The 26,392-nt window shown below is 46.0% G+C and overlaps 2 pseudogenes; both read left to right on the forward strand.

Moving 5' to 3' along the window:
- The first annotated feature begins 1,248 nt into the window (after positions 1-1,248).
- Positions 1,249-15,110, forward strand: LOC149345401 (uncharacterized; annotated as a pseudogene).
- A 637-nt stretch (positions 15,111-15,747) lies between these two features.
- On the forward strand, positions 15,748-19,535 carry LOC149345402 (uncharacterized; annotated as a pseudogene).
- Positions 19,536-26,392: the final 6,857 nt, after the last annotated feature.

The raw sequence follows: 26,392 nt of genomic DNA on the forward strand, positions 1-26,392 counted from the left end.
TGTCTGCATCTTTTCTGTGTCCTGTCTCCTGCGTAGTTTTATTTCTTCAGAATGTCTTACCAACTAGCCTCTCATCACACACTCCTAAAAGAAAAACAACACAAAAACGAATAAGAGCCAAAACCCTCCACAACAACCAACCAAGCACCCACAATGTTGGACATGAAACGAAGGTTTCTCGAGCGGTACATGTCGTTTCATGCATTTCTGCCTCCACCTTGTTTCACTCGTTCGTGATGAAGTTCTGAGCGTTGCGCGTATGAAAAATCCCATTATGAGCCCGTCCCGCGCCAGAAAAGACACGGCATCGTCTTCCTCGGCGAAGGAGAAAGATAAAAAAAATGCTAGAGGCCCGCGGTACTCTAACAAAACGCTGAACATTCAAAACAAACCAGGCAGAGCAGTTTCTCCATTTACCTTGGGCGTTCGTTTCCTCTGCGGAATGTGTTCGTCCTTTTGGGGCCGAAGCAAATTTCCGACGTGTATTTGCACTCGACAACAGAGGACATGCAAAATCCCGTGCGCTCTACAGACGAAATACACTCCAAGCGTGTCACAATCACGGTACTTGCCTTCAAATGACAATTCAGAAATCGCAAGCAACCTATATGAAATTACAGTCGGTATGCGACACTGCATACCATTCAAAATGATGCAAACGCGGCGATTTTCCCGTTGTTTACAGCAGTTTAGAGCAGTCTAGAGCTACTCGGCATACCGCCATCTTCCCACGGATTACGTTGCCAGGTTCTGTGTTCTTTGTCCAGATTTAGAAAGTGCATAACAGCTGGCAACACACACAAACCGTTGTTTGATGGCGGCGTTCATGCGTTGCCCACTGGAAAGCATGGGACTTGGAGGAAGGAAAATTTAGAGGACAGGCCATCACGTGACATTTTGTGAAGCCGGAAACAAGCTCAGCACCGTCTTGTCCGGGCTGACGTCATACTGACGTTTAGCCGCCGCACCGATTGCGTGCGCGTTTCAAAGCCAACGAAGGAGCGTGCTACCGCATGGGCAGGGATTCTGCGATGGGCGGACGTGTTGCGTTGGGCTCCGGCGAAATCGGCTTTCATCGGTGCACCAAGAGGTTTTATGTGCTGAAATTTGGCCGTGAGAATCCGAGGGTGTACGCCAACAGGACTGCATCAAAATTTTTGTGACTTTCAAGATTCTTCAGTGATCTTGTGCGTTGGTCCCGCAAACAGCCACAGCGTACGTGGTTGCGATCGGTGTTCGGGCGCCGCCATGGCGTCCGCTCCAGGGAATGGAGTGGATCTCAGCACCGAAATGCAAGTAAGTGAAGAAAATATGGATAACGAGGAGGGTTTGCGCGCTCCGGAGGGAGAAGAATGGAAGATAAAACTTAGACGCAAGTACGTTTCTGAGCAAGAAGCTGAGAGACAGAAGAAAGCTAGCGAAGAGCGAGCAGCGGAACTGCTGGTCAAGAAAACACTGAAAGAAGCTCGCACTTCGGTGCAAAGGTTAAATTGAATTCAGCGCAAAAATACAGACAAGGGACAAAGAGAGACACACTGAGACGTTCACGAGCGCTAACTACCAACTGTTTATTCATGCTGAAGTACAGGGGATATATAGGAAGGGAATGAAGAGCATGCGCGTAGCGAGGTACAGATAATGCACATCCGTCAAGCAAACGAGTTAATCAAAAAACGAATCTAACTCGATTAACTCGTTTGCTTGACGGATGTGCATTATCTGTACCTCGCTACGCGCATGCTCTTCATTCCCTTCCTATATATCCCCTGTACTTCAGCATGAATAAACAGTTGGTAGTTAGCGCTCGTGAACGTCTCAGTGTGTCTCTCTTTGTCCCTTGTCTGTATTTTTGCGCTGAATTCAATTTAACATGCTTCACCAACTAGCCCGGCAGCTTGCTCTCCGGTGCAAAGGGCTCAACCTACACCGAAGGGATGGGCCAAACTAGTGATCCGTCCTCAATTCCTCTTCAAATAAAGTTTTTCTCTCTCTCTCTTTCCTCAGGGCGGCATCGATAAAATCACTCAGGGATCAGGGCTCGCCGAGCTCACGGATGTTATAGCAGCCGCCGTTGGTCTGACAGACGAAGCAATGCGCGGGGACCAAATAACAGTCAACTCCAAGAATCATACCATCATGGTAGCCACCGAAAGTGAACACCGAGCGAGAAGATATCAGGCCATACAGGCTCTCAAGTATACGGGAGGAGAGGCTAAGGCGCTATCGTACCTGGCCACTCCGGAGACCTTCGGCCGAGGCGTCATTAGTGGCATCTCCGTCGGCATATCGGATTCTGAAGCGCTCAGAATACAGAATTGCTCAGGTAACCCGACTATTGCATCAGCCAGGAGGCTTGGAGAAGCATCTGGTACAATTCTTTTGAATTTTGTGGAGGAGAAAGTGCCATGGACTGTAAACTTCAAGTCAACTCCGTTGAAGTGTCGCCTCTTTAAGAAAAAATATCAAGTGCGCAAAACGTGCGAACGTTTCGGGCATAGGGCGGATGTGTGCCCCAACCCAGACACACGCAAATGCAGGGGATGTGGCATGATTAATCCTCTGAGTGATCACGAATGCACTGTGCCTGGGACAACATCAACTGGGGGACAAGAATTGCCCAAAAATCTACAGGACTCCGTATCTTGTGCGACGCAAGCAATGGGAGAAGAAGCTACGAGAACAGAATGGCCAACCCAAAGCAGAACATATCCCCCTACGCGATAGGTTTGAAAGCCTGAGAGCAACTGGGGGAGAGTCCCAGTCACGCTCAAGAAGCAGATCGCAGTCGGCCGCTACAGGAAACACCGTCGTAAAGATTGCTATCCCGGGGAAGACTGATCCACACTGTAAGCAAAAAAACACCCAAAAGGGTGTAAATGGCTTGTCCTCTAACGCACACCCAAAAGGAGGTTTTTTTTACTCCCGATGTATGGTGTTTTTTATTTACACCCTTATATAAGGGAGTTATTTTGGAGTGAAAAGGGAGTTATTTTGGAGTGAAAAGGGAGTAAAGTTTTTACTACCCACAGAGATGAAGCCCAAAAATGGCGTCATGTTTATTTATCCTCATTCAGGCTCACTCTTACAGCAGTGAGAGCGGCGGAAACGGGCAGTAGCTCTGCGGGCCGCCGGCCACCCAACTTGGGAAACTGCGCTGCCCTAATGTGACCCCGCGTCACGCATTCTTTCCGCCGTCTGCTAGCCCAGCGGCGGCGTACGCGGCAGGAGTCGTCTGCTTGTCGTCTCCTTTTGCTGTACGAGCTCGTTTCGTTGGCCATGTTCGTAGATAAAGGGATGTAACCTTATAATCAGTAGTTCAAAACTGAAAAGGAGACGCTGGGTAGTTTTCACGGTCATGTACCACGCTATATTTGACCCAAAACCAGAGCAGAAAAGATGAAAATAAACCTGATGGTAGTTTGGAATGGCAGTGCTTGCTTTCATATTCGCGTCATTAAGGCTTGGATTTTAAACATCGCTGAGGAAAAAAGTGGCCTTATGAGCTCAATCAAGAGCTCAGTGTTGACACTATGATCTATCACAGTTCCATGTTCATGCAACACATTGCGAGGACTACACTGAAAAAAGCCTGTGACAATTAGGCCTAAGCGGGGGCTTTAACGGGGTGACGACACAAACCAAGGAAAGCTAGGTATGGTTAGAGCACTGGAGGCTTCACAGGAGAAATTCAATTATGTAGCGTACTGTAGCGGAAAACGGCGAGAAGCCGATATCCTGTACCGCGGCAGGCGCCCGTGAAGGAGCAGAAGTCGGCAGAGATCCGGCGACGATGGTGACCAAGCGGTCTTCACTCACCGCCGTTATCAGACGACTGACCAGAAGCAGACGAGACGCTAGGTGGCGGGGCGGACTGCGCAAATTGATGTTTTTTTTACTCCATTTCGGCACTGGTGGAGTATTTGGCACAATTAACTCCCTTTCTAGACTGGAGTAAATTCTGGTAAATCCTCATTTTTACTCCCTTATTCCCTCATGGGAGTAAAATGGAGGACAGTCCACCTTTTTACTCCCCACTCATGGAGTAAATGTTTCCGCAAATGGAGTAAAAAGGGTGGCAGCCACCCTTTCTACTCCCTTTTGGGTATATTTTTGTTTACAGTGCAGACTCTCAAGACAAGCCGAAGCCGAAGCCTAGGCTGCGCAAGACCCCTTCGAGGATGAACGCTGGGCAAGGCGCAGCGAGTAGAGACCCTGACGACCCCTGGGGACTGAAGGGCGCAGCACAGACAACTAATCGTGACGGTAAGCTCTCCCAGGTGGCAGGGCAAAGACTAGAGGAAAAACTAGAGCAATTGACCAGGGAAAATCATATGCTAATGATGAAACTGGGAAAGATTGAAAAGGAGAATGCAGAGCGAAGGCTGGGGGTTAAGCATATAGAAGAGCTAAATTTGAGGGCACCCCTCCCGTCGGAGGGTGAGGACGATGAGAGAAGAGAGCGAGGCTAAGAGGAGGGCTAAAATGATAGCGGACAGGCTCACGGCAGACATTAGGGCCCTGAAGGAATTGGTAGGTAAGAATGGAGACAGGCAAGAAAACTTGCAAACTAAAATACTAAGCATAGAGTGAAGCCTAGGCTGGCTCATGCGCACGCTTCACGAGGAGGGTGTCATTGGAGCAAATAGGGGTAGACACAATGGCGAACAGAACTAAGAGCGGAAAAGCTGCCGGCTGCGTCGTCTGGCAGTGGAACTGTCGGGGATACCCTGTCAAGAGGGGGGTCTTGAAACAAATGCTTACTTCACATGCAGCTCCTCCATTAGTGATTGCTCTCCAGAAGAACAACACGCAAAAGGCTGGTCTCAAAGGCTACAGATGCTTCCCTAGTTCTAAAGGGGCGAAAGCCAGAGTTGCCACTCTGGTCGAGCACAATGCTGCTGTCACGCAACATCCTATGGACGGGGAGATAGAGGCGGTTCTAACTGAAATCCACTTCGGCAACCAGGAAAGGGAGAACCATTTTGTACTTAACATCTATAGCTCCCCTAAGCAGAGGGATTAAGCAAACAAGAGAGGGGGGATGAGGGACTCGTTATCAATATGAGAGAAACCAACAGCCACAGAAACCAAGGGACACGAGGGATTTTTAATTAATTTATTTATTTTGTGCTGTTCGCTTTAGAATATTACTGAATATGTTATCGCTTAAAGCTAGTTGATTAGAAAAGCAGAAGAAAAAACAACCACATGCCGCCGGTGGGATCCGAACCCACGACCTCCGAATTACGCGTACGGTGCTCTACCGCTGAGCTACGGCGACGGCTGTCAATTCTTCTGCTTTCGGGGGTATTTATGTTTTACACATAACCTAACCTTTAGAGTGTTCACCAGCGCCACCCACGCTCTTAAGCGGCGGACGTAGCACGTCCTGAGTTACCGCTGATGTGACGTAGAACGTCATCGAACGGCGAGGGTGAAAGCTGTGTGAGAACCCTCTTATGCTTCCTATGGCGTCAAGGCTGCCTTGGATACTTTCTCCAGACGAACGGGCGTAACACAACCACTATCAAGCAGCTTAGTACCTATGCCACCCATGTCATAGGTATCCTTAGGCGGATCTCCCTCAGAAACAAAGGCCTGCGAGAGCACTGTCTCCTGAGATTAGTACAAGCATTCATAGTGAGTAGGATTGCATACGCGACTCCACTTATGAAGCTTAGTGAGGAAGAGAAGGAGAAAATAGACAGGTTAATGCGAAATGCACACAAAAGAGCTCTCGGCATCCCACCGAACTCCTCAATGTAGAAGCTCTTTAGGATGGGAGTCTACAATACCTGTGCGGAGATCACCAGGGCAGTAAGAGAAGCGCAAATTTGGAGGCTTAGCTCCTCAATAGCAGGCAGGCAGATCCTCAATGACCTAGGGGAGAGCGAGAGGAAGCCCCCGTATACTGCAGAGCTAATCCCCTTTGACATACGGAAGCATCTCAAAATGGCCAGTATACCTGAGAACATGCACCCGGAGCATGATAAAGAAAGGAGAAGACATAGAGCTCGAACAATAATGAACAATATTGCCCGGGACCCGCCGGGTAACATAGCCTTCTGCGACGCAGCCTGTGGGTCCGATGGCGCCTCCGTCATTGCCGTCGTTCATGGGAATGGGGAGAAAGTGAATGCTGCATCTATTCATTCTAGGAGTGCATTAGTAGTAGAGGAGGCTGCTATTGCCCTTGCATGCGTCAGTACCAAAGCCAAGATAATCTTGTCTGACAGTAAGGCAGCTGTTCACAACTTTTGTAAGCGGGTGGTCTCCAGTCAAGCCAATTAATACTAAGATACCCCTCAAGCAGGGAGGTCTCCCTCATATGGGTTCTTGCTCATGAGGGCATTGCGGGGAATGAGGCTGCTGACAGCCTCGCTCGAGAATTATACATCCGAGCTGCTTGAAGTGGCCCGGAGTGGGAATAAAGACCATCTCATAACATATAAAGAAATAACTGAAACGCCAAGACTAGATAGGAGAACACTCTCACTTCCGGATAGGTCACTCACTCCAAAGGAGTGCAGGGCCTGGAGGAGGCTTCAGGTCAACAGATTCTTTCCCTATTTTATACTACACGATGAAGACACTGGGGAGCCTGAGCTGTGCAGTAGCTGCCACAGAATCACTTCGCAAAATCACTTAATTTGGGAGTGTCAGGATTCTCCTGGGGCTAAGTCACAAATCATCCCAGAGCTTGCCACCTGGGAAGAGCTGATCCGAAGCCACGTCCCGGATCAGCAGAGACTCATCATCCGTCAGGCGGAGACAGCTTACCACAAGACTCTCTCCGCGGTATCCGGTGCTGAGAGCCGGCTGGGAGGCGCCCCCTCCTAATTGCTGCGCCCCGACCGTGAGGCCCCATGATGACGGAAATAAAGTTCATTCATTCATTCATTCATTCATTCATTCATTCATTCATTCATTCATTCATTCATTCATTCATTCATTCATTCATTCATTCATTCATTCATTCATTCATCGCATGGGCACAGGCCACCGCAGGTTTCCATGTATGGGGTAGAAGTTTTGACAAGTGCCATTTGTTTGCAGTTAATGAGTTTGTTGTCGAGCAGAAGCTTTTGTGTTTTTGTATATGATGTGAAAATATTGTAAATAGCCACGTTTTTCCGTATGAGTTGTTTTTTGTGAGAAAATAATTGTTTTTATGAATGAAGTTCTTGAGAACTTCTATGATTGAAGTTCTCGGGTGTGCATTCGTATCTTTATGTAAATATTACAGTGATCAAAACTAACCCTTCGCCTTTATTAAAGAAGAAAAATCTCTAAGGTATTGTTTAAGCGCAGGGTCTCTTTCTTTTTCTTTTTAACGGGGGCGTATAACACTCCCCGAAAAATATTTCTGCCTACGCCACTGGTAGTGGCTGTATTGTGAAAAGAATAAAAATTTACTCATTTGCTTTGGCGCACGTGTCTACCTTGAGTTTAGAATAACCTAAAAGGGCGTGTGATCAATGAATACGTTAAGTTGGGATCGAATTAATCGCAGGTATAACGAAGATGCCGGTAGAGACTACAGCGACTGCATAATGGTATACGCAACAATAGTCGCATATAAAATCAACGGTAAATTTCACATTCGACCGAACGAGCCCCTGCATTCTTTACTGAGTATTGCATGCAATAGTCACCGGTAGCTGAAGTTTTTTTAGTCATTTCTGCAAAAATATTTCATCAAATTCTATAAGAGCCTTGGGGAACGTTCTAAAATTAAGACATTTCACATACCGATTGCCTGAAAGCACTTTCTTTTTTTCCTTTTCTTCCTTTTTCTTTTTTCTAATGCTGTGTGTCTTGGATCTCACAGTGTATTTCATGAAGCTTCTGAACAAACTATCCCACATTAATGCAGTGTAAAGTACTGCCTTTAAACTTAAGTTTCCTGAAATGTTACCCTGGAAGGCTACCCTGGAAGCCTTTCATGTCCAGCTTGCTTGCACGAGGCTTATATTTGAATGGGACTCTGGGACACTTTCGATTTGAGAGCATAAAGATTTTTGAGTGGACAGCTGTCAAATGTGCTCATGAGGTTGCAGAAAAAATCCTTCTTTGCTAGAATGAGTTTCGAGGTTCATGCACGAGATCCCCGAGCAAGGTTATTGATATTGGGTTGTTTGCATGCTATGCTCGCATAAAAGTGTCCCACATATTGGCCACACTTTAATCGCGCTCTCTGGTGGATAGCACAAGCCTCTAAGTTTTATGCTGATTGAGTGTGCACGTGTCTGCTTTCGGCTGAGTCATGAACAATGCTGCGATGCATGGTCACACCCCATCTTAGTGTTGAACCTGCCTTTTAATGCAGCTCTTGTAGCTGAATGTTGGAATCTGCTTCCATTGCATATGTTTGGGAAGCTGGCTGTGGCAACAGTGCCTTCTGCTGCAGCAGTGAGGGTAATAAAAATTCTGCAGTACTTTGTTGTTGGTCTTAAATACTAACTTATCTTCATAGCGTGTTTTCGTGCGGCTGGTGATGCAAGGAATGCTTTCTCGTATACAGCAGTGAAGATGGGCAAGTATGCTAAAAAGTTTGAGTTCTTGACCCTGAACGCAAAATGTAATATCATAACGCGTTGTAATGGCGGTCGTGCCAGCAATGACTTTTGATTCACAACTCCAAGAGCCACTCACACAGGTGACAGAAATGGAGATGGCCAAAGTGCATATATAGTAGACAGCAGGGGAGGATTTATCTGAAATTTTACACTGGATAACCATTCTGAACATCTTTTTCTCAATGAAAAAAGTCTAAGAAATACATGTTTAAAATGTGACTGCCCCCTCCATAAATCCACTCTTTGTAGCATGGCATCATATCATGTTTCACATATCCACAGATCTAGTATTGTGCATAACATATATTACCGTAGCTTTTCAGACTTCTAGAAGTTTCGGAGTACCCAGTGGCTGCAGTATAAGTTCCACGGTGTTGGGAATCATTTCAATGCTGTGTTTCATATTTTAATGTGCAGAGCTGCAGCTGTACGCAACGCTTTTCGCTACTTGATGAAATACTATAGCTTGTAATGTCACTGCATAGTAGCACTCTTTACTTGTGATCGACATTAGATAAAATGAAAGTCGATCTATTGTACGTAATGAATGCATCAAATTATTTTTCTTCAACATAACCACAGGCATCTATGAAATTCAGCGCACATGTGGATCCTCATTTCACTAAGTGCTTTTTACCCCAAATAACACTGTGACAGGACATGGGCACAATAAACACGTGAGAAAAGGCCGTCTAATTCAGTTAGAGCTTCGCCTTTTCCGCACGTCTTGACCATGACATCAGATAGAAACGCAGTTGCAAAACTGCTACAGGAAACCGGTCTAAACATAGCGCGCGACCAGAAACACAGACTTGGCCACGATATGAACGAATACACTTGAGCCCTGCATGTCCCAGAAGCTAGAACTCGCTAGATGCTTCAAACGTTACGCGCTTGAAACGGGCATGTAACAAAGTTTCTGCAGTATACTAAGAGCAAAGCGAGCGCAGCTGCTTCCTTTAAAATATCGCCCTCCGCCCATGTCATGGCTCCCGCCGCTCACACGAGCGCAATCGCGAAAAACGAAAATGACAGTTACACCAGTGACGATCACTGGAGCGCTGCAAGAAAACGCCTAATAGCAACGAGGTTTCACTGCCGATGGAAACGGGAGCGCGAATGGAACACGCACACTGCACGCACAGGACGCGAAACGTCCGCACAATACGCCGACGACATCTCTAGCACACAGCGTATTGAATCACTGGTGAATGAACAGCGCGAGTGCTCCTCAATGAAAGGTAAAAACGTAGCGCAAAGAGACAAGGACACAAAAAGACAGACAACACACGGTGCTAACTTCCAACACTGGTTTATTTCAGAAAGGAAAGGTGGTTTTATATCGACATCAAGACCAACACGCCGTCAAACCATGCGCTAGCAAAGCGTATCAGCCAGATATGCGAGCTCTTTTGCCAGCAATGAAACAGAGGGGGTACTAACACAACCGTATTTGAAAAGTGATATTCATTCCGCTTCCGATTTCAAGTGTCAACTGGTTATTGTGCACTTTTAAACAATGCATTGTTCAAGAAGCGGTGTGCAGTGACACCCACGGCAGTGGGCTGACAACCCTTTTCCACGCATATCATCTACGTCACGCCCATGCTCTCGAAGTCTATCATTCAGGCATCTGCCGGTTTGCCCTACATACTGCTTGCCGCAGGAAAGAGGAATCTGATAAATGACGTTTTCAATACAATTGACAAACTTTTTCCTGTGTTTTTTCGTGCAACCAGCACCTCCACCAAATGTAACGTGGCGGCCAGCCGAAGAATGAGGCGTGGTGAACGATGGATAAGAGATGATTTTGATGGCCGCTGGGCTAGCGCGAGCGCGCCGTCCCGCGCCACTGCCAGCTTCGTCGTCTTCGTCACAATATTGACTCTGTTGAATCCGGAGTGCGAAAAGAGCTCGCTAACCACTCCGCCTCGCCAGCTCGATGGTTTCTAGTGAACAAAAGCGCGTGTAGTGAATGCAGTGTTGTCTTAGGAGTGCGCTTCAGAGCCATGTACTCTGGTGTATATTGCTAATTATGAGCACGGAAATTGCAAAAGTCGCACTGAAGCGAGTAGCTAAGTACGTTTCCGCTACTTTTCCTCTTCGCTGGCGCGCACGTAGCGCTATCAGGCGGCGCCCACTAGAACCCTACCCTAAAATCAGTCAGTAAACTAAAGTAACGACATCTCGTCCCTCCGCCTCCTATGCCGGCGCTCCTTCTCTCGGCTCCTCCCGGGCGCCGACGGTGGCGGCACCTAGGCCACGTGAAGCTAGCAGACGCTCCCAACGCTCGCCCTTCGGCACGCAGTCTGCGTTGACTTTGCTCGAAATGAGATTATGGCATGAGAGAGTAAAAAAATTGTTGCTTGAATAACTGCCCCAGGAAGCGTTGGATTCATTTTTCGAAACTTCTTGCGCTGCGATCGATTTGATTCGGTGCAAGCTGTGGAGGTGATGTGCGCTGCCCAGAGTATCCTCAGAGTGTTGTCTCACGATGGTCGCGCTTTGGCGCACAGTGGACCGCGCGCTCGAATCAATTGTTTGCATTTTCTGCTTTCTATTCAGCCGATAAGACATAAGATAAGATTCAGTCGATTGATAATATATTCCATACTGTCGGTGCGCTTAGTACGAAAGAATGTGCACAATGTAATGAGTGCCACTTAATGCATTTTACTTTATATATGTGGGCACTGTGGAAAGCTGACTGAAAGAATTCATAGAAAGTGTTTGATGGAGATATGAAAAAGCAATAACAGGGCATATTGATAGCAATAGACGAAGTTTTCCAACTCTGCCTTGATTTCAATTCGGTGGCATTGATGGCACTTGCATAATTTGAAAATGTTAATTATTAATACTTTCGTGGGTTTTAATCATACTGAAATATCTCAAACATCAGGCTGTTTCATCTCTCGTGGAATCACCCCTTTGTCACTTGCTCAGAGATTGCTGGCTTTCGTGTAGGTTTTGCAGTGCCTGTGAGTGGTGTAACTAAGGAGCCCCCCTTAGAAGCTTGCTCCCGTATTGACTGTGAGTGCTAACCACCACTGACACTTGCGCCTTGTTTCACAATCTCTGCCAATTTCCCTGCCTTGCAGACACTATTCCACGCTCTAGTGCAGCTGCTGGTCATGAAGAAAAGGGATGCAACGACGTGAATGGTAAACAGCACTACTGAAATCGTCCAATAATTGAGACATGAAGAGCGCGGTTTTACTTATTGCTTTCATTACACTGTATTTTGAATAGGGGACTGCTCAGCAACCAAGACTCTGTCGGCTGAAGATGCGGCTGCGCTACAGATGAGGATAAGGCATCTGGAGGGCCAGCCGGAACAGGCTCGTCGTCTGGCAGTGGACGCACAGAAACAAACAAAAAAAAACAAGGCAGTCGAACATAAAAAGAAAACCTACGGAGGCAGGTACAGCACTTCTTGGCACCCAACCAGCTACAGTGCTTGGAAAGGCCCACCATGAAGGGTATTCCGTGGTCAAAAAGCACGATAGAGAAGGCCCTCAAGGTGCGCCTCTCATGTGGAGGCCGAGGCTACAACGTTGTCAGGGAGCTTGGTGTGCCGTTGCCCACAGAACGGACGTTACAACGCAACCTTGAGCATATAAAGTTTTCTCCTGGCATAGTGCATGAAATACTACGTTCCCTTGCTGTCAAAGTGAGTAGGCCAAGCACTGGCAGTCACTTACTTGCTGTTTTTAGACTTCATCTCCAGATTAATTCTGTACCCTGTACCTGAGTGTACAGGCAGTGTCATCAGCATATATGTAATGGCAAGCTATTAGCTTGCATCCCAAACTCTTCCTAATCCAGTTCTTTGAACGCCTCCTCTAAACGTGTCATGAATAGTACTGTAAAGACAGTGTCTCCTTGAGTGATACACTTCTTGATTGCTATTTTAATCCTTGTGAAGGGCTGTGTTTGCTGCGTCACTACTATAGATATTCTAAAGTATGCCTCCTCTGCACCCTGGATACACAATGTCTACATGGCTGCACAGGTTTCAACTGAGTGAAGCTTTTCTGGTAATCAATGAAGGGTAGAATAGCGGCTGGTTACATTCTGTGGATTTATCTATCACTTTATTATTGGTGGGAATGTGCTCTATTGTCACGTATGCTAGTCTTCCGACTGAATGTTTAAGGTTGTACTTCTTTGGTTAGTTATCACCTTAGTAAAAATCTTGTAAACAGTAAGCTGATCGATCTGTAACATTTTGAAGTTCATAACACCCCTATCTTATGGATTAATATGATAACATTCTTCCAAGATTCCGGTACTGGCAATGTCACCACTTCCCTTTTTTCCAAGTGAACCAGAGGAATGACTCCGAACGGCATGCTGTTCTCATGCTAGACGAAATGCAGCTGAAAACAGGGCTTGCCTATGGCCAATCAACGGGAACAGTCATTGGCAAGCTGAGTCTCCCCTAGCGGACGGCAGCCTGCCAGAGGAGGCACTGGCTACGCACGGCCTCGTTTTCAGTTACGACTCGTTGGAAACACCGTTGCGTACGATTTGACTGGAAATTCTTTCAGTAGTGATGCTACAATTGATCTCATCATTCGTATCCTGCAAGAGTGCAAAAAAATTGGCATTAAGGTTGACGCCATTGTCAGTGACATGGGAGGTGGGAATCGGGGCCTATGGAGGTCACAGACCTTTGGGCTAGTTGGTTCATAGCAGACACGTACAAGCGCAAAAAAACACGGACAGAGAAAGAGACTTGGACAACACGAGCGCTTTTTTGGAGGTCATTTGGCATTCTCGTAGGCAAGCATTCAAAGTACAGAATGTCATGCCCTCCCCCTGTGAACCAAACAGGCAGCTGTATTTTATGGCAGACGTTGCTCACCTACTCAAGAACTTGCGCAACCATCTGACACGTGGCCAGTGCCAAAGGATATAGTTGAGAAACATTCCTTGCCGTGCAATGAGATAAACATTCAACACATTAAGAAACCTGGTTCAAAGCTACAACTCAATATTGCCCCCCATCTCAAGGAAGCTTGCCTTGATCCGGGGCATTTTGAGAAAATGAAGGTTGGGCTGACCTTTTCTTTATTTAAGCACGACGCAGCAGCAGCTCTACGTTTCCTCATTCAAAGGGGGGACATTGAAAGCGATGCACTGACAACGGCCTGGTTTTTTGAGACTGTGTTTAAATGCTTCAAAATTTTAACTTCTCGCACAACAAAGCTTGCAGTTAGTAGACTGGATGAGAAGTATAGTGACGCAGTGGCATTTCTTGAAGATGTTATTCATCTCTTCGAACATTCGAGTTCAGCTGTGCACTTCGAGCGGTAACCATGGCCAAGTTTCTAAGGCCAAGCAAAGATGGCAGTTACAACCATGACACTGGATTTTTTCGCACTGGTTTGAACACCACAAATGGAGAGGGAAACAGAAGTGTTGATGCTGACCCAGTTTCGTTTCCTGAAAAAATTCTAGCACTTAGTGATCCTGAGGACGAATCGCTTGTTTACCTTGCTGGGTACATTGTCAGCAATGTAAAAAAAAACATGTTATGTTGTGATGATTGCATCAATGCCATGACTTGTAAGGAGGCTGGTACACTTACAAGCCTGAAATATTATACAGAGAATACCAAGCTCGTTCTCCCAGCACCGGCTGTAGTAGATTTATTGAAGGTGGCAGAGAACTTCTTTCGGACAAATGAAGCGAAACTTCTTCAAAATGAATTAACTCTTACCCAACTGGAAGCCTCTGCCCGAGAGAATGTGATGTGTGTGAATTGTTTCACTGATTGCCACTCGTTGTAGAAAAGTTGCTCAGGGTGTTCTTGAGGACTAGAATCCACATTCTTCTCCGTAAAGAAGATGAGGGAATGGCTCAAGGCAAATCAAACATAAAATGTTTGATTAAGCAGGTTGGTAAGCAGGTTGCAACTATTAATGTTCATTAACCTGACAGCTGCAGTCAGTGTACACTGCTTTGTAAATTGGTTGGTTTGGTTTATGAGGTTTATCGTCCCAAAGCGATTCAGGCTATGAGAGACGCCGTATAAGACGGCTCTGGAAATTTCGACCATCGAGGTTCTTTAACGCGCACTGACATCACACAGCACACGGGCACCTTGCTTTTTGCCTCCTTCGAAAAGCAGCCACTGCGGCTTGGATTCGATCTCGCATCCTTGGGCACGGCAGTCGAGCACCTTAACCACTGCAGCACCATGGCAGGGTGCTTTGTAAACTGTGTGGCTTAACATTGCATAACACAAAAGCGCCTTTTGTATTTCACCTATGTAGAAATAATGACACTGTAACCAGACTGATTATGTGACATTGGGGTAAGCAGCTGAGCAAAGCCACAGCAGCGGATGTATATTGAATTGGATGTCCTACATTTGGTAGCTTTTTGGCCACAGTTTCTGTTGAGCTAATTTCTCACTCCTGTAGTTTTTTCTAGATATAGATAAACCTACTGAAATATGTGTAGACTGTGTGTAGCATATGAATCAGTTTTTCCCTGGCTTGTGCACAGTATCATAAATGAATCAATTAATTTTATTTCCTTAAAGACCGTTTTTCAAGGGAATTACATAAGGGGTGGGTACAACGTTTGGTGAGACAAAGTAATCATGCGTTATGATGATGACGAAAAGCTGTTAGCTCTGCGTGCGAAGTTCGCGGGGCAGGTTATTGTTGCAATGTCAGCGGGAAGGCCATTCCAGTCCGCGGCGGTGCGAGAAAAAAATGAAGCTGCGAAGGTGACTGTGCGTGCACGTGGACGGCTGATCTGGAGTTGATGGAGAGTGCGGTGAGATATGCGTGCCGGGGGGACCATGTAGGGTGCAGTTCGTAGATGGCTATAAAATAACTTGTGAAATAATAAAAGACTGGCTGTGCGGCGGCGCAGCTCGAGTGGCTGTATGCCTGAAAGCGATTTCAGATACGTAACACTCGTGCTGTAATGGTATGAAGAATGAATAAATATGACGGCGCGGTTTTGCAAAACTTTTAATGCGTTGGTCAGATAAGCTTGATGTAGATGCCAAATGGGTGATGCGTATTCTAATTTCGATTTCACAAGTGCTTCGTAAGCGAATAACAAGTGCTTCGTAAGCTAATAACAGCTAATAACTGGGCTCGGTGGCTGTGCCACAACACGGTCTAAACCACCCGTCTTCGCCATGCAGGTTTTCTCGCCGATGATCATCTGCGTCACGCTCCCTGCAGCCTTTTGCGGTTCCTGGATGACAGCAAACGAAAGTACACCCATGCGCAGTGCAAATGGTGGGACATTCTGCGCTGCACCTACTGACGCCCCCGCACCTGTGCTACTGACTCAAGCAAACTGGACCCTCGGACTCGACTGGGGCCCCATCGTCAGCGACATTCTACGGACAGTCTATAAAAGAGCAGCAACCGACGCCAGCTCTCTGTGGGCTCGGTGGCTGTGCCACAACACGGTCTAAACCACCCGTCTTCGCCATGCAGGTTGGTAACCATCTGAGTTTATTCTCAAAGAAAACTAGCAATTACTTTTTCGTACAGCTCCCGAGCCCCCAGTGTTGCCTTGTTATCAGTGTCGAGTGCTTTAATGTTGTTCGGTCTCTTCTGCTGCTGTGCGGTGACATTGAGAGCAACCCTGGCCCCGATAAGCTCGACACTATCCTTAGCGAACTAAAGAAGGTGTCTTCTAGCCAGGCAGAGTTAGTGAATGAAGTGCAGGGGCTTAAGGGTCAATTGCTCGCAATGGACCAGAAAATGTCTAATTTAACCGTACGCCTCAGTGCTCTAGAAACCCACTGTGAAAATCTACCCACACTCCCTTCAGATCTAGAGGCAATGCAGACCACAGCATCCGAGACTGCTCGCCTAGTTGGTGTACTAGAGGATCGCCTTGAGGACGCGGAAAGTCGCTCCCGACGCAACAACCTAATCTTCTATGGTTTGCCTGACACTAACCCTTCTGAAACATACTCGCAGTCCGAGGACCTAATAACTCGTCACTGCTCCGAACACCTCGACACCCAGCTCAGTGCAAATGATATAGAACGTGCCCATCGCCTCGGACGCCACTATGAAGACCGGCAACGCCCGGTCACCGTTAAATTTATATCCTTCAAAACTAAGGAATCAGTTCTTTCAAAAGGTCCGAAATTCAAGGATACCGGTTATAGCGTCGGTGAGGACTTTTCACGTCGTGTCCAAAATTGCCGAAAACACCTTGTGGCTTTTGCCAAGGCCAAGTCTGCGTCTTTTTCCCTGAGATTCAAAACGATGCATATTGGCCCAAAACGCTATATTTTTGATGAATCATCTCAGTCCGTACAAGAGATATCGTAACAATCAACTAATCCTTCCCGGTCATCACGATCTTCCCTGCCTACTCCTCGCGCCAACTTTCCATTATCGGTAATCTTTACTAACATTCGCAGCTTCCTGCCGAAATGTGATGTGTGAAATCTTGTAACATCATCAGGCAGCAATCTGCTCGTTCTAACTGAAACATGGTTGAATAACGACATCACAGATTCCGAGATATTGTTCGACCTGCCTCATTTTAGTCTTTTTCGCGCTGATCGCAAAGATGCTCAGGGGGGGGGGAGGAGTTCTGATTGCAGTCCATGAGCAGTTTTCTTGTTCTAGCCTTGAAGTCACTTCAGACTTAGAAATTCTATGGATCATGTACCGGGCATCCCTATTGACAATATTAATTGGTGTGTGTTATAGACCACCTCGCAGCAGTCCTCACTTTCCTCGCAAACTTCACAATATTTTAAATAACATGGTTTCAAAGCACCCTAAAGCACACATCCTCCTGTTTGGGGATTTCAACTACCCCAATATCGACTGGCATAACCAGTCTCAGCCTATAGCCAGTCAAGAAGAGTCAAAAGAATTTATAGACGTTTGCCTTAATTTTAATTTAACCCAACTAATCTCCGAACCAACACGTGTCGCAGGGGAAACGGCTAACACACTGACCTTATACTGACCACCAATCCAGACAGCCTAGAATTCATTACGTGTCTCAGGGAAATCAGCGATCATAAAGTAATCCATGCCAGTTTTAATTTCTCACCTGTAATAAAACAAACTACTCAGAAAACTATTAGCCTCTACAATAAGGGAAACTATGACGCAATTAACACCGAACTAACTAACTTTCTATCGATGTTTCAAACGGATCTTCATAGTAGAAGTGTAAACGACAACTGGGTGCTATTGAAACATAAGTTTTCTGAATTGATCAATAAATATATTCGGACACGAAGTTTTCGAAAAAATAATCAAAAACCCTGGTTTACAAAAGCTCTTAAAAAGCTTGAAAATAAGAAAAAAACGCGCATTTCGTACAGCTAAGCGTCAAGCAAGCCAGCAGGCTTGGGATAAATACTACGAAACCGAACACACGTACTTGGCGGCGATTAGAAGTGCGAAGCGTTCATTTTACGAAGTTGATCTGCCAAAAATGATAACCGATAACCCCAAGAAGTTCTGGAAATTGATAAACCCGAAGGAAGCACGTCTTCCAACCCTCACTAACAATTCTGGTGAAAGGATGACTGATATCGACTGTGCAAATGCGTTTAACACTGCGTTTTCTTCCGTTTTTACTAACGAATCCGAAGCACCGTGTTTTAGATTGCCTCTTATAATCACCACAGGCATGGACGCGATAACCTTCAACAGTAATGAAATTTGGTGCATAATCGACAAAATTAACAATTCCTCGGCCTCCGGCATAGATGGAATCAATTCAAAGGTCCTGAAAAACACTAAATCAGTCTGTTGCAGCATTTTTTGTTCATTGTTCTCGCAATCACTCTCCGAAGGTACCATTCCAGACGACTGGGAAGTAGGGAAGGCCGTTCCCGTCCACAAATCAGGTAGTACTGATTCACCTCTTAATTATCGCTCCATTTCATTAACAAGTGCACCGTGCAAAATCATGGAACATGTCATTTACTCTCAAATCATGCAATTTTTGGATTCAAATAATTTTTTCCATCCATCACAGCATGGATTTCGCAAGGGGTTCTCCTGCGAAACTCAACTAGCCATTTTTCTACATGATATTCACGCCAACCTTGATACTAACCTACAAACTGACTCCATTTTCCTAGATTTCGCTAAGGCATTCGACAAAGTACCTCATCAACGCTTGCTTCTTAAACTCTCCCAGTTGAACCTACATCCGAACATAATTGCATGGATTAAAGCTTTCCTCACGCATCGCTCTCAGTCCGTCGTCATTAATAACCAACTTTCCAACCCGCTTCCAGTAACCTCTGGCGTCCCACAGGGTTCTGTTCTGGTCCTTTGTTATTCCTCATATACATTAATGATTTACCCCAGCATGTGTATCAGGCACGTATATGACGGTGCGTTTCTGTCGCTGACATGCACAGTGCGAGCTGCCTGTTATCACTTGCGGGCTATATAATCGGTACGCTTCAATAAACGCACGTTCTTCTTGTTCTGGACATCATGCTGTTGCCACGTTCTTTCCAACTCGGATACATGGTGTCACAAGTGGGATCCGAACCCACGCCCACAACTGCGGACCAGAACTTGAGTCTGGAGCCTTCGCGTCTGAAGGCTGCGTGGGCCCGGAAGGCGAGGGTCGTAAGCGTCCGGCTCCAAGGTCGTACCAGCTTCTAACGGAAGATGGACGAATTCTGCGACGTAACCGGCGACATCTCGTAGAGACGCGAGAGCGGTATGCCGAGACGAGCAGTGACGACGGTGGCGACACAAGTAGGCCAATAGACAACCCCCGGGTACCTGCCTCGCCTTCGTCACCTGGTACCTGCCTCGCATCGCAGGCCTCGGGAGGGCCACAAAGGACTGCTGGGGAACCCCCGTGCGCTGCCAATACAGCGGGAAGCTCGCTTCCGGGTGCCGTGCAGCCACCAGCATTAAGGAGATCGTACCGGAACAGGAGGGCCCCGCAACGCCTTTGCTATGACGAGGAATTTAATCAGTGCGCTTAACTAATCCCTGTTGCTGCAACTGTTTTTGTTTGTTCCCTCGAAAACATGTATCAGGCACGTATATGACGGTGCGTCTCTGTCGCTGACATGCGCAGTGCGAGCTGCCTGTTATCACTTGCGGGCTATATAATCGGTACGCTTCAATAAACGCACGTTCTTCTTGTTCTGGACATCATGCTGTTGCCATGTTCTTTCCAACTCGGATGCAGCATCTCTCTTGTCACATCCGCTTGTTCGCCGATGATTGCGTCATTTATCGCTCAGTGACTAATCATTCTGACCAAGAATCCCTTGAGGCAGACCTGCGCCATGTGCAAGACTGGTGCTCCCAGTGAATGATGATGCTCAACTCTAACAAATGCAAGTGCATGTCCTTTCACCGCCGTCGAAATCCTCTTGTTTTCAAATACACAGTCTGCAATTCCCTAGTTGACCTCGTCCAGTCATATAAATACTTAGGAGTCACCATTTCTAATGATTTATCTTGGCGTTTGCACGTGACTAACCTGATATCATCTGCTAATAAAACACTAGGTTTCTTAAAACGTCACCTACGGGAAGCCCCACAACACGTAAGACTACAAGCGTACATCTCATTCGTTAGAACTAAACTTGAATACGCATCACCCATCTGGAGCCCTCATCAAGAATATTTAACACACGCTATCGAAGCTGTTCAAAACAGGGCTATCAGATTAATTCACTCCTCATACTCGTACGACGTGAGCATATCATCCCTCAAATCTCAGTCAGGTCTAGCTAATCTTTCTAGTCGCCGTCGCATAGCCAGTCTTGTCCTGTTTCACAAGTTCTTTTATTCACCACTAAAACAAGAACCATACATTTGCGCACTTCCACAACGCAGGTCCCATCGCATCGGTCATTCTCTTCAAGTTTTGCGTCCACGTGGCCGTACCACTGTTTTTGCCAACTCATTTTTTTCTCGTGCAGCAGCTGACTGGAACGGCCTTCCCCATAATATTGCTGCCATAACATGTTCATCATCATTTTCAAGCACTGTTGATTCCTGCATTTTGTAAACCCCACCCCTTATGTAACACCCTGGAAAAGGGTCTTTAAGGAAAATAAAGTGAAGTGAAGTGAAATGCATGCGCGCTTCGCGGAGATGACGTTTTGGAAAACCAAGGGCTGAAGAAATGATGTTAGTTATATGCGTTTTCCAGGAGAGGTCAGCGCACAAGGTTACGCCTAAATATTTGTATGATTCTACTGGCAGCACGGGAACGGAGTCGATGTGATAGAAGGGCACGAGCGGGTTACGGCGGCGATGAAAAGAGAGTACGTTGCAATTATGAGGGTTAAGCTCCATTAGCCAAATTTTACACCAATCCTCAATCTTGTTAAGGTTGTTTTGTAGAGATAATTGATCAGCATTGTTATTAACTGTTTCATAAATAACACAATCGTCAGCAAACATGCGAATTTTACAAGACACATGCGAGGGCAAATCATTTATGTATATTATTTATTTATTTATTTTACCCTCAGGGCCTTGCAGGCATTGCAGAGGGGAGTGGGCAGAAAATATAGAACAAAACAATGGAGAAAAAGGAAACGGGTACATCAAAGATTAATCCTGTGTATGCAATGTTAGCTAGACAAAATACATTAGTGCAGAACAAAATCGTCAGAGTTTACACAACACCAGCCAAAGCTTTGCGAAAGTTATTTACGTCAGTAATAGATACAATTTCACCAGGAAGATCGTTCCATTGCTTAGAAGTACGCGGGAGAAATGAGTGTAAGAAAGAAACTGTTTTACATAATGGGATGGCAACTTTGTGGGGATAATCAATGCGGCTAGATAAGTAGTAAGGTCTATGAAATAAATTATTGTGTAGGCTGGAGTGATAATATAACTTGAGAAATAGGGTTAGCCGACAAATTTTTCGTCGCGAAGCCAATGACTGAAGACTAAGGTTAGCTTTCATTTCCGTTATGCTAGCTCCTCGGTTATAGTTAGAAAGAATGAAGCGAGCGGAGTTATTTTGAACACGTTCAAGCGAAGTAATTAAGTAGTCAAGGCTAGGATCCCAGACTGCTGGTGAGTATTCTAGCTTTGGACGTATTAATATTTTATAAAGAACTGATTTCAAAGAAGGCGCGCGAGAAAAATTACGTCGCAGATAACCTAAAGTTTTGTTAGCGTTATTGATTATGTAATCTATGTGAAGCCTCCAAGAGAGGTTAGAAGTAATGTGAATGCCTAGGTATCTATAAGACAACAACAAAAGGGGACAATGAAGTTCGCGGTGCTGTACATTGTTTGCCGCATCCGGTTCGCGTTAGTGGAATTCCCATTACGTTCTTTCTTGGGCCCTCCGCACAAGCGCAGAGAAGGGGTTGAGCTCAACCCAGCGGGATACGGGGGGCGCCGGATAGCGGAAGATTACGGGAAAGGTCAAACTCCCGACAGGGACGGTGTCGTTAGGTCGCATCCTGTGTGCCCGTGTTTACGGCGAGGGGGACCCGCGTCACATTGCGTGGCTTTCATGTCTGCAGCGGCGTGCGTTGACAGCTTGAAGCGCGGTCAACAGCACACGAGTATTGCCACGCTAGCTGCAGGCATGGGGAGCGACGATGCTAAACAGATGGCTTGAAGCGACTTTCCTTGAACTTGGGTCAACCGGACGTTGGGAAAGTGAGTGTTCGCGAAGCTCGCAGCAAGAAAGCATAACTATCCGAAATCGTGATGGTGGAAAGTGTACATATGTGTACGGTGTTTGTCACGATGGGTTACCGTCTTTCCCCAATCATTCATTGGTTGTATTATCCTTTCCGAATTGTTGATTGGTGGTGTTTTCCTTTCCCCAATAATGAATTGGGTGGATGTTTGTGCAGTGACCTGATTGGTTACTCTCCCCACCGAGGGCGGGGACATAGGTTTTAAAACCAGCTGTTTCGGCAGGACCGAGGGCTGGTTTCGTCACATCGAGTCAATCAAGTGTAAATATGTTTTCTCCTTGCTTGTATCTTCCTTTGTGCTTTTAATTGTTATAAAAAGTTAACCTCTGCAGAAGTGTCCTCTTGCAATGTGATTGAGCTATTCGAATCTGCAAGACGTCAAGCATCCTACAACAATCATCTTCAACAGCAATTCCCCTCTACGAGATCAGAGGGGATATCAACTGGGACCTAGTACGGAACCTTGAGGGACGCCAGATGTTACAGGAAGGAAGGTGGAAGTGTGTTCATTTACAAAGACGGACTGAGTACGGTTTGTTAGGAATTCTTTAATCCATGCTACAACATTAGGATCGATATTAGGGTTAGATAACTTGTACAACAGGCGTTTTTAGGAAACTTTATTTCTTGATTTTAAAAAAGCTTTCGGTATATCGTCAGTTTGCAGGTTAAGATCTAGGTTGGCACGCAAGTCGAATAAAAAGGGCTAGTTCAGTATCGCAAGAAAAGTCTTTCCGGTACCCGTGCTGCGCAGGATTAAAGAAATCGTTAGAATCCAAGAAGGCAGTGATATGGGAGAATGTGATGTGTTCCATCAGCTTGCTAGGCACACTTGTTAAAGAAATGGGGCGATAATTTAATGGATAATTTGTGTTACCGGATTTGAAGACTGGAATGACCTTCTCATTTTTCCAGTCACGAGGAAGTCGGCCAGAAGAGAGTGACTGCTGGAATAGCAAACACAAGTAACTGGCACTGGTGAGTTTAGTATTCTTAAGAAATTTGGCGTTGACATTATCGAAACCGGCAGAAGATGAAAGTTTCATTTTATCGATTAGTGACAGAATTCTCGACGCGTTAAATTCTACAGGTACATAAAATTATAAATAAAAGTGTTTGGCACAGGAAATGGGATATCGGATTCATTAGTGAACACTGATTGAAATGCAACATTGAACATTTGAGCACACACTGCATGGCTAAGCACGTCTCCCGCTTCATTTGTGTTACTTATATCGCCTTTGTGTTTTGGGGTGATGGTGTCGCAGAATTTTCGAGGATTAGTATGTATATTCTGGGCAAGTCATTGTTAAAAAAGGAAAGTTTGGCGTTCAGAGCAGGTGAATTATATGCCTTTTCGGCTGCTTAATACTTGTCACAGGCCGCCTGGTTAGTTTTTGCGTTGGCTGCGCGAAAAAGACGCTTCTTTATACTCTCCAAACTTTTAGCGTTTTAGTGAACCATGGCTTTTGTGAATTCCCTCGGAAGGTGAACTTAGGAATGAACTGATCAGTTATTGCACTAATTTTTTCTTAAATATAGTCCAATTTTCTTCGATAGGCCGAATATGCAAATTAGTTCGAAAAGATTCAAAGAAGGCGTCCAGTTCACGATTAATCTCTGCGTAGTCACCCTTATCATACAAACGGATCGCCTTTTTAAAAGTTTGATTCTGAAGCGGAGTTCAGGCTATATCGGTATGAATTACTTCGTGATCGCTTATTCCAGGAAGAATCGTGACTGACTTAACACTTTTGGGGATGACCGACGAGTAGTAGGTCTAATATGTTAGCGCTGGTTTGTGTTATTCTTGTTGATGCCGAGATAACTTGTGTAAGGCCAAAGTTCAGGCACACTTCTATGAAAATCTTGGCTTTCACCGTGCCTGATGCTCAAACAGTGTTAGTACTCCAGTCAATATCTGGGAAATTAAAATCACCAAAGAGAAGTATATGCGACTTTTGATATTTAGCAGTAAGATCACACAGCAAGTTATTAAGTTTCTCTGAAAAGTCCGGAGTACAGTGCGGGGGCCTGTAACAAACACCGAGAAGAACCGACTGAGGAGGACAACGGCAGAAAAGCCGCATTATTTCAAGATCAGACGAAATGGAAACGATTGAAAATGGTAAATCATTAGAAAAACCAATGAGCACTCCTCCGCCACGAGACCCCTGACGGTCCTTACGAAAAAGCTTAAAGTTAGATAAGTCTGCCAGGACCTCATTGTCGTTAATTTCGCTAGTCAGCCACGTTTCAGTTAGTACGAGGATGTTGCTATTGGATGAGCCAACAAGACTCGAGATTTCTTCCCGCTTAGAAATAAAACTGCGAACATTAGTCGGACGGAAAAAGAAAGCGTAGACTGAGGTGATTGCCGGGATGCGGGCGTGGGGTGAGGCTGTAGGGTGTTTTTTCCAGATGGCTGCTATGATATTTCCTTAACAGTTTCGGAGGGTTCGTTATAAACGTACCGTGCGCGACCGATAAACAAGGTTTTGTAGCTCAGTTTATAAGCCGAAGATTTCGTTTTTCCATAGGTGACAAGCTGTTTACGGGCCTTCCTAACGGCAGGCGAGAAGTCTTCACCGGCGCTTATACAGTATCTTTGAATTTTTTTCATTGGACAGAATATTCAGCTCAGTTTTGTGGGAGTGAAATTTTACGATTATTGGTCTGGTTTTGCCAGCTGTGTGATGGCCGAGGCGATGCGCGCGCTCAATATCGTTTGAATCAACTGTTATATCTAAGGTACCGGAACAAAGATGGATTACAGCTTCCTCAGATTGTGTGTAAGTTTCTGCAGGGTCATTATCAGGGATACCATAAAATATTACATTGTTCCGACGTGAGCGGTTCTCAGCGTCGACAACACGAGCCTCAAGGGTTTTTATATGAGCGAACATTTCTGTTGGCGCTGTCTCCATCGAGTCGAGTCGCGACTGCAACTCAGTGATAAGTTGGGTTTGTGCTTCAAGGATACACATGCATGCTGTTAAGTCTGCGACTGCCGTGCCAGTAGCCGTAAGTTGTTTTTTCATGTCATGTATCTCTGAGAGAAGTGTAGATTGCCCGGAAGGCAGTTTCTTTAGCTCAGCAAGCACGGTTTCAAAATCAGGTCCCGGGTTTGCTTCAATATCCCCAGCCAAAAGTAACAATGATCAAACAACCTGAACGCATTCAACACCAATGCAGATACAGCTCTGTGGGCTCGGTAGCTGTAGTAAGATATAATTGCTAGTTTTCTTAGCAAATAGACTGCAGAAATTACCAACCTGCATGATGAAGGCGAAAGGGTTAGACTGTGTGGTTGCACAGCCACCGAGCCCACAGAGTGGCGCGGACGGGTGTTGCTCCTTTATAGCTTCCGCTGTTGATGTCGCGCTCGCAGTTATGCTTGCCAGGGGTAAGGAAGTGTCCAGTGCTGCCCGAGGGGCGCTCCGGGAAATGGCGAGATGATGACTGCAGTGTTGCAGCAGGGGCTGTTGTTGTTTCTGGCATCGGCATGCGTGGAAAGCGCTGCGGTTCCGGGGCGCACAGACAGCAGGGTGGGGATGGCGATGAACAGAAAAATCTGCATGATGAAGGCGAAAGGGTTCGACTTTGGAGTTGCACAGCCACCGAACTGGCATTATCTGGATTTTACACCCTGATGCTGGCAATGTGGGGTGTGAGAGGTGCAATAGCGGAGGAGTCTCATTTAACTCCTTGACCTGGTGCTTGAAACATGCACGGATTGCACAGTGCACAGATTTTGTTTGCACTTGATGTAGAATTGAGTGAAATTTTGTACAAATGTTATCCTCTTGTAATCTAGGTTGCCGCTATTCCAAATACAGCTAAACTAGTTCGAATTGACAGTTAGAGTCTTCGCAAGGAAGAAGGCTAACTGCTGTCTTTCAAGGCATCGCTAATCCTGGAGCGGAGAAACAGTTCAGCAGCCCTTCTCCTATGCGGGAATCCCATGTCTGTTGAAGAGAAGCCGCCAGCCCAGCCCAAGACAAAATGTGCTAGGAAAGCAGTAAGGCGGGAAGGTTGGAGAAGGGATGTATAATTTGTAAATAAGGCGTTCTCTTTGACGTATGTAGTGGTAGATGAAAATATGGGTGTTGACAAATTAATCTGG

The sequence above is a fragment of the Amblyomma mixtum genome, chromosome 5 (genome assembly GCF_055824585.1).
Source record: "Amblyomma mixtum isolate Tamu chromosome 5, ASM5582458v1, whole genome shotgun sequence".
In the NCBI taxonomy this organism is placed as follows: Eukaryota; Metazoa; Arthropoda; class Arachnida; order Ixodida; family Ixodidae; genus Amblyomma; species Amblyomma mixtum.